Source organism: Coregonus lavaretus (assembly GCF_964263955.1).
Source record: "Coregonus lavaretus genome assembly, chromosome: 13".
NCBI classification, from domain to species: Eukaryota; Metazoa; Chordata; class Actinopteri; order Salmoniformes; family Salmonidae; genus Coregonus; species Coregonus lavaretus.
This window is the reverse complement of record NC_140000.1, coordinates 20324114-20331977: the sequence shown is the minus strand read 5'-3', so window position 1 is coordinate 20331977 and position 7864 is coordinate 20324114.

Sequence of the window (7864 nt, the reverse complement as noted above, 5' to 3'; positions counted from 1 at the left end):
TGTAGTAGTAGGGTAGTATTAACAGTAGTACTACACTTTTAGAAAAAAAAGGTGCTATCTAGAACCTAAAAAGGTTATTTTCCTGTCCACATAGGAGAACCCTTTGAATAACAATTGTTTGGTTCCAGGTAGAACCCTTTTGGGTTCTATGTAGAACCTTTTCCACATAGTGGGTTCTACATGGAACCCAAAAGGGTTATAACTGGAACCAAAAAGGGTTCTCCTATGAGGACAGCTGAAGAACCCTTTTGGAACCCTTTTGTCTAAGAGTGTAGACTCCAGACCCTTGACGTACACATAAGGAAAGCTAAACCTGTTGGTTTATCATGATGGGCAGCAAGGGGTTAAACCCCCTCACCGGAACATGCCACACAGCTATAATGTTATCGGAAAGACGGAGAGAAAATAACTAAAGAGGGATTTGTCAGGGGTTCCTTTGAGAACCTAAACAAAACGCCTGGGGCCCCCATTGTGTGGAGCTCATTCAGGACATGTCCTCCATGGCATCTCAGGGGTATATGTAAAACACACCCAAAGGAAAGAAAGCAGATAGGTATGGAGGGATGGATGAAGTGGAAGAAGAAGGGAGGGGAGTACAAACCCATCCATTTACATTAGCTAATTAAAAAGGCAACCAACCAAGATTTTTATCTGAGGTGAAAATGGTGGAAAGAGACTCAAGGTTAAGGACATATAGGACACATTGACACATGCAACATGCTGGTGTGATGACTAGCTACAGTTGTGATGTTATAATGATGGTAGTATGGAGGTGAGATGGGCAGGGAGACAGTTTAGGTCCAGGACACTGGGTCCACTTACAGACCCTCATGTCTAAACACACTAAGCCACATTTACATTCACTCTGTTTTGAAGAGGAAGAAAACAGGTGCACAATTTGGCACTGGGCACCAAGCCAATGCTTGGTAAATCTTTCTAAGCTTCTCGGTATAATTAATCCATAGAGTTTAACTGCATCCATGTAGGGTCCATCATCTAGCAATTCCTACTGTACAGCATGTCTGAGGCGTGCTGGCTTTAATGGCGGTAGGATGAGCACTGCAGCAGCATGCTCTAATCCACTCTGTCCCCCGCAGAGCAGAGGTAGGTTATTAGACTGTTACCAGAATGGGTCCCTCACTCGATTATTAATGCACAGTCAGCTCCATCAGTCAATACCACCTTATTAAGACCTTTTTCTATAGAACTGACTCTTATGCTAGATATCTGGCACACTGACTGAATTTCTCTGAATTTCCCCCTCCCCCTATCCATCGCTCTCACACACTTGCTCCATCTCTCTCCCTCTCCCGCTTTCTCTCTCGATTCCTCTCTTCTTGTCTCTCTCGATCCTTCTCTCCTTATCACTCTCCTCTATAGTGGATTAACAGACTGGATTAGAATCATCTGACTCAGGGCCGATAGGGGGATGGTGTGAAAGACGAGAAAGAAAGATAGTGAGCAATAGTAAGAGAGAGCGAAAGCGAGAGAGAGAGAGAAGAGCGAGTGAGATTGCTAGGAGCATTTAATTGAGGGAAAGAATGCCACAATGCAGTTTTTGAAGAGCGGCGCTGCTGGTAAATTGTTACCAAATGGGTGTAATGACTTTTTAATGAAAAGAGGGCGAGGCAGTGGGGAGGAAGAGAGAAGCTGCTGTTACAGACCAGGGATTAGTAGATACTATTAAGGGGCGGATTAGGCCACAGACTTAACCTCTGCCCAAGCTTTCCAGATATCTAACCTTACTCCACTGAGGAATTTACACTGTTTGGTGGATGAGCAGAGGACAAGGCCTTCTTACCCTCTCTCTCCCTCTACTCAATTAAAATGTATTTATTGGCATGCCAATAGCCATATCACAATTAAAAGGCTAAAAAAGAACACATAAGTAAGACTTGGAAATGATGTACTATTGAGAAATGAAGAGTTTATTTCCTAAACGCTATATTCACACATTTTACACGTGTTTTTTCATCAGAAATGATTGTATCTGGGTACTGTCATCTGTGTGTAAAATATTACTGTTCTCATATTTTTTACTCATAGATTTTAGATGTGTATGAAAATGTGTTTAGCTGGAATGGAAAGTTTGTATCCTGTATATTTGACTGTGATATGTGGTTGTCTCATCTAGCAATGTTATGATGAATGCGATTAAGAGCATCTGCTAAACTACTAACATGTCAAATGTAAATGTTTTACATACAGATCTCATATTACTGTATTGAATAAATGTTTTAATTCATTTTTTTATATTGATGCCACAAATGTATCATTTGTACAGTTCTTTACATTTGACTGTGTAAAACCTTGCAGTGCTACTTATTTCTCTGAGAGTGAGGTGGATATATAGCATTTTGCACAAAAAAACAATTATTTGTCTCTCTGAAATGAAACCATCAAGTGTTCGATTTAAACAAATACATGTATATCATTGAACAACCCCATACCATGATTAGATAGTGAAAAAACACACCAATCTCTCATAATTTCTTAAAACATTAAAAGCTAATTTACCAACATTTCTGAAAATGGATATACACTGAGTGTACAAAACATTAGGAACACCTTCCTAATATTGAGTTGAACCCCCTTTTGCCCTCACAACTGCCTCAAGTCGGGACATGGACTCTACAAGGTGTCAAAAGCGTTCCACAGGGTTGTGAAGGCAAAAGTTGTTTCAAGCTGGCTGGATGTCCTTTGGGTGGTGGACCATTCTTGATACACACAGGAAACTGTTAAGCATGAAAAACCCAGCAGTGTTGCAGTTCTTGACACACTCAAACCGGTGCGCCTGGCACCTACTACCATATGCCTTTCAAAGGCACTTAAATATTTTGTCTTGCCCATTCACCCTCTGAATGGCACACATACACAATCCATGTCTCAAGGCTTAAAAATCCTTCTTTAACCTATCTCCTGGATTTAACAGGTGACATCAATAAGGGATCATAGCTTTCACCTGTTCAGTCTGTCATGGAAAGAGCAGGTGTTCCTAATGTTTTGTACACTCAGTGTATAGTGTTTTGGAATGAAACTCTTCAAAATAACTCTATCAAAAGGTATCACCCTCTCCCCTGCCACTGTACCAATTCCTCCTCCTCCTCCTCTTTCAGAGGATTCCCCTGTGTCAGATATCTGTCCTTGGCTGACCCTCAGACTATCTGGATGCCAGAGGAGAGCTAATGCTAAAAATCTGTCGTCAGCTTCTTTATTAAACTGCCTCTCCCGTGCTCCTGGCTAGTCTGAGAGGAGACCACATCACAGTGTGTTGAGTTAATCAGCCTAAGGTGGCCTATAGGATCCATGACCCCACCACAAGACCACCAAATCTCCTGAGACAACACCCTGTCTGGCTGTACAAGCTTTATAGGATCAACTTCTCAGCAATGTTTAGACGAAGGGCGAGGGATTCAATCAAACATGTACTACGGAAACCCGCACTGGGGGAAATATCACTTTGAACACAGCAAAAAAGGTTATCATCACCAAACAGGATGTTGAACCAAGATTACATTGTAATACCTGTATTTTTACATCCAAGTTTCAATCTAAAGCAAGCTACTTTAGACACCTGGGTCAGGTGCATCTACAGAGGCTGAGTTTCCTGCTCAAGGCCATAACAGCAGTATAACAGCAGTATGCAAATCCCACCTGGGGATTACGAACCAGTATCCCTTCAGGTCACAAGCCTCTACCCTAACCTCTGACCCCAGACAGATAGGACACAGAGATAAAGGAGCTGTTAACATGCTGCTGTCGTGAACAACACAAACAACCAGCAGGTCAATAAACCTGCTATAGGGAAGTGATCAGAAAATTTCCATTAGGGCAAAGTTCCTTGTTATTTTGGATGGGGGGCGTCTAAAATGTACTCCAGGGGAGGAATTGTGGCCTTTGTCTCTTAGTGGTTGAAGAGCACCTTTGGCCTAAGTCAGCCAGTGTGTAGCATAACTACATCCTTTGTTTCGTAAATTCTTATAGGCTGGCACTGGTGTCTATATAAGGTTGCATGTATCATTTTTTTTAGATGGAAGGAAGTTACCTAATTGGTTTACTGTAAGCAATGAAGCTTGGGTATCCTGCTGGGATCTGGCTTTATTGACGCTAATGGTTAACTAAGAGGTTGGCATGACCAATAATCTAGCCAAATAGATACAGATACACAGTGCTAGACAGTTAACATTGAGTTCTGTGTGTATGCAAAGACATGGGGGCGGCAGGTAGCTTAGTGGTTAAGAGCGTTGTGCCAGTAACCGAAAGGTCGCTGGTTCTAATCCCCGAGCCGACTAGGTGAAAAATCTGTCGATGTGCCCTTGAGCAAGGCACTTAACCCTAATTGCTCCTGTAAGTCGCTCTGGATAAAAGCGTCTGCTAAATGACTAAAATGTAAATATATACTGAACAAAAATATAGATGCAACATGCAACAATTTCAAAGATTTTACTGGGTTACAGTTCATAGAAGGAAATCAGTCAATTGACACAATTCATTACATGGGCAGTGGCGCAGCCATGGGTGGGCCTGGGAGGGCATAGGCCCACCCACTTGGGAGCAAGGCCCAGCCAATTAGAATGAGTTTTTCCCCACACAAGAGCTTTATTACAGACAGAAATACTCCTCAGCACCCCCCCTCCCCAGACGATCCCACAGGTGAAGAAGCCGGATGTGGTGGTCCTGGCCTGGCATGGTTACAGGTGGTCTGCGGTTGTGAGGCCGGTTGGACGTACTGCCAAATTCTCTAAAATGATGTTGGAGGCAGCTTATGGTAGAGAAACTAACATTAAATTCTCTGGCAACAGCTCTGTTGTACATTCCTGCAGTCAGCATGCCAATTGCATGCACCCTCAAAACTTGAGACATCTGTGGCATTGTATTGTGCGAGAAAACGACACATTTTAGAGTGGTATTTTATTGTCCAGGGCACAAGGTGCACCTGTGTAATGATCATGCTGTTTAATCAGCTTGTTGATATGCCACACCTGTCAGGGTAAAAGCGTCTGCTAAATGGCATATTATATATATATTATTATTATTATTATCTTGGCAAAGGAGAAATGCTCACTAACAGGGATGTAAACAAATTTGTGCACAACATTAGAGAGAAATAAGCTTTTTGTGCGAATGGAACATTTCTGGGATATTTTATTTCCGCTCATGAAACATGGGACCAACACTTTTCATGTTGCGCTTATATTTTTGTTCAGTATATAATAAATAGAATGGACATTACTATTTAAAGCAAATGTCTAAATGTTTTTATGCCACACATCCATTTCTGATGAGTCAGTTTTCCTGCTTCAACAATAACACTTCATATCTATCATGACACTTCTACAAAGCCTAGCATGCACTTTACTGGGCTGCCCATGACAGATGAGGTCAGAGGAGTTTCAGATGAGGTGGACAGAGAGCCATATATATTCTTCCCTTTCTAATTCTATGAAGGGTGCTATCTGAAAGCGACAGGACTCAGGAAGTCTCTGTTCCCCTTCAGACTGTGATATTGGCATCTGTTGTTTTCAGGGGACTGAACTCATGTGCAGATGCCTGAGCCATAGAGAATGTGCTCACTTTTAAAAGCTTCTATGATACATGTCATTCACTCCCCAACACTCCCCTTCCTGCAACCAAACAGCCTCAGAGACTCAGACACAACAAAACTAAACAGGAAAGGGAGAAACAAAACTCACATTGTGCCGAAAAACGTAGTTTGGAAATGGGTTTGTATACACAGTCCAGCCATTTTTGTAGACACTTTATTTTTTATTAAAGCAGTTTTTGTCTCAGTAATCTGTTCTCTGCCAAAATGTATATGCTAGTGCTTCAGTGTTGACGTCACACACAGGAAGTTCATTAAACTGACTTCCTGTTTCATAGATAAGGCAGTGGAGCCAGAGGAGAGCATGGAGACTGGGGGAGGTGAGTTGAGAGCGTAGCAACACTAGAGTTGGAGGGGAAGGACAAGGTTGTTCATAATCTTAGCTCCAGGGTTCTCAGACGGGCTTGTAGGCTTCTTTGACTCAGATCAACACCATGGCTTTACGTAGCAAACCATTTTGTCCAGTCTGACTGACATAGCAGACATTTTTTCTATCATATAGCTGGATATAACCCACTGGGCAAAAACTGGTTGAATCAACATTGTTTCCACATCATTTTAACACCAAAATTCAATGTGATGACATTTAATCAATGTGGAAAACTGATTGGATTTGCAAAAAGTCATCAACGTAAGGGAATTTCATATTTTTTCCACCCAACTTTTAATCTAAATCCAATGACATGGTTACATTTGTTGTTGATTTCATGTTAGTTGACAACTCAACCAAATGTAAATCAAAACTAGACATTCAAATGACGTCTGTGCCCAGTGTGAAGTTCTGATCAACTAGGAATTTGAACCATAGGCCTTCTAGTAACTATAGGAGTGGTAACTATAGCATGGATGCTGTAAACATAAATGTTGATTAACTTATAACAAATAAGGGTTCATTAAAACAATGTTTATAAATGCATTAAGACTATAAATGCATTCATCATGTATTGCACATAATGTAGCTCATAACACTGATTCAATGCTGTCACGGATTCCGCCGAGGCTGCTCCTCCTCCTTGTTCGGGCAGGCTTCGGCGTTCGTCGTCCCCGGAGTACTAGCTGCCACCGTTTGATGTTATCTATGTTTGTTTGGTTTTGTCTGATTAGTGCACCTGTTCCTTATCACGTCTTGATTAGGTCACCTATAAGTTTCCTTTGGTTTTGTTTGTAGTTGTGTGTCGTTGTACGCCTGTCGTTTGGTGTAGATTGTTTTTGTTTGCTTATTGTTAGTGCTGTTGCACTTTACGCACTGTTTTGCGTATTCGCTCGCCTCCTGTATGGATTGTTCTTTGCTCCTGTGACTATTAAACGTCGGATCGACTAAGCTTCTGTGTCCTGCGCCTGACTCCAACACCACATCCACATCAGCCCTTGACAAATGCTGAAATAAATGATATTGCTTTGTTGTGTTGTGTTGGCCCATTATTGCTCTCCCTTAAGTAACTCATTATCCACAGAGTGTAATCACAAGTTATTACAGCCAGACACTAACAAGCTTGGCTGATCCTTGTTCCAGTTGACTGAATAGCTTTGGGTGTGTCCTCTCCTCTCCTCTGTTTATGTTTCATGTATTCTTTTAGCAGACACTCTTTCAATCCAGGGTATATTGAGAGCATACAACCTGAAGGTGAGAAGGGTCTGTTTGATGTCAGCTCACTGAAGCGAGATCAGTGCAGTCTAATCTGAGGGTGAATAAGTGGTCAACTAACCTCAGAATGACATCACTAACTAATGATGATAGAAAGTCATTAGTGCACAATGGAACAGAAACACATACAGCAGATTCACAGAATATCACACTAGAATGCACTGCATACAGAAATGTACGTTTAATCTGAAAACAAATGTAAACGTGACGCTATTGATATAGGTAGAAATTTAGGGGGACATATAACAGTGGTCCCCAACGAGAATATGTAAACAATCAAAAACCATTGTGCAGTATTCGAGTTGAGCCAACTAAACCAAGGTGTGTCAGGCAGGAAGGACTGTCCTCTGTGTTTTGCGATATCACAGGAAAGTCCCTTTGGACTGCCATAACAGAGTTAGTGGTAGTCAGCACGTGGACATACACTTGGAGAACAAAGCCCTTTTGCCTTTGCTTGCTACACAATCGGTCTGCGGCAGCCCAGGATCTCGTTCAAGTTAACCCTGTGTCGTGCGTGAAGAGCGGAGGCTTAATGGCAGTCCCTCTGTTCTAGGAGGAAAAGGGGGGCGGATCTTATTATGGGAGAGAGTGTGCTTGCTACTGTCCACTGTAGCAGA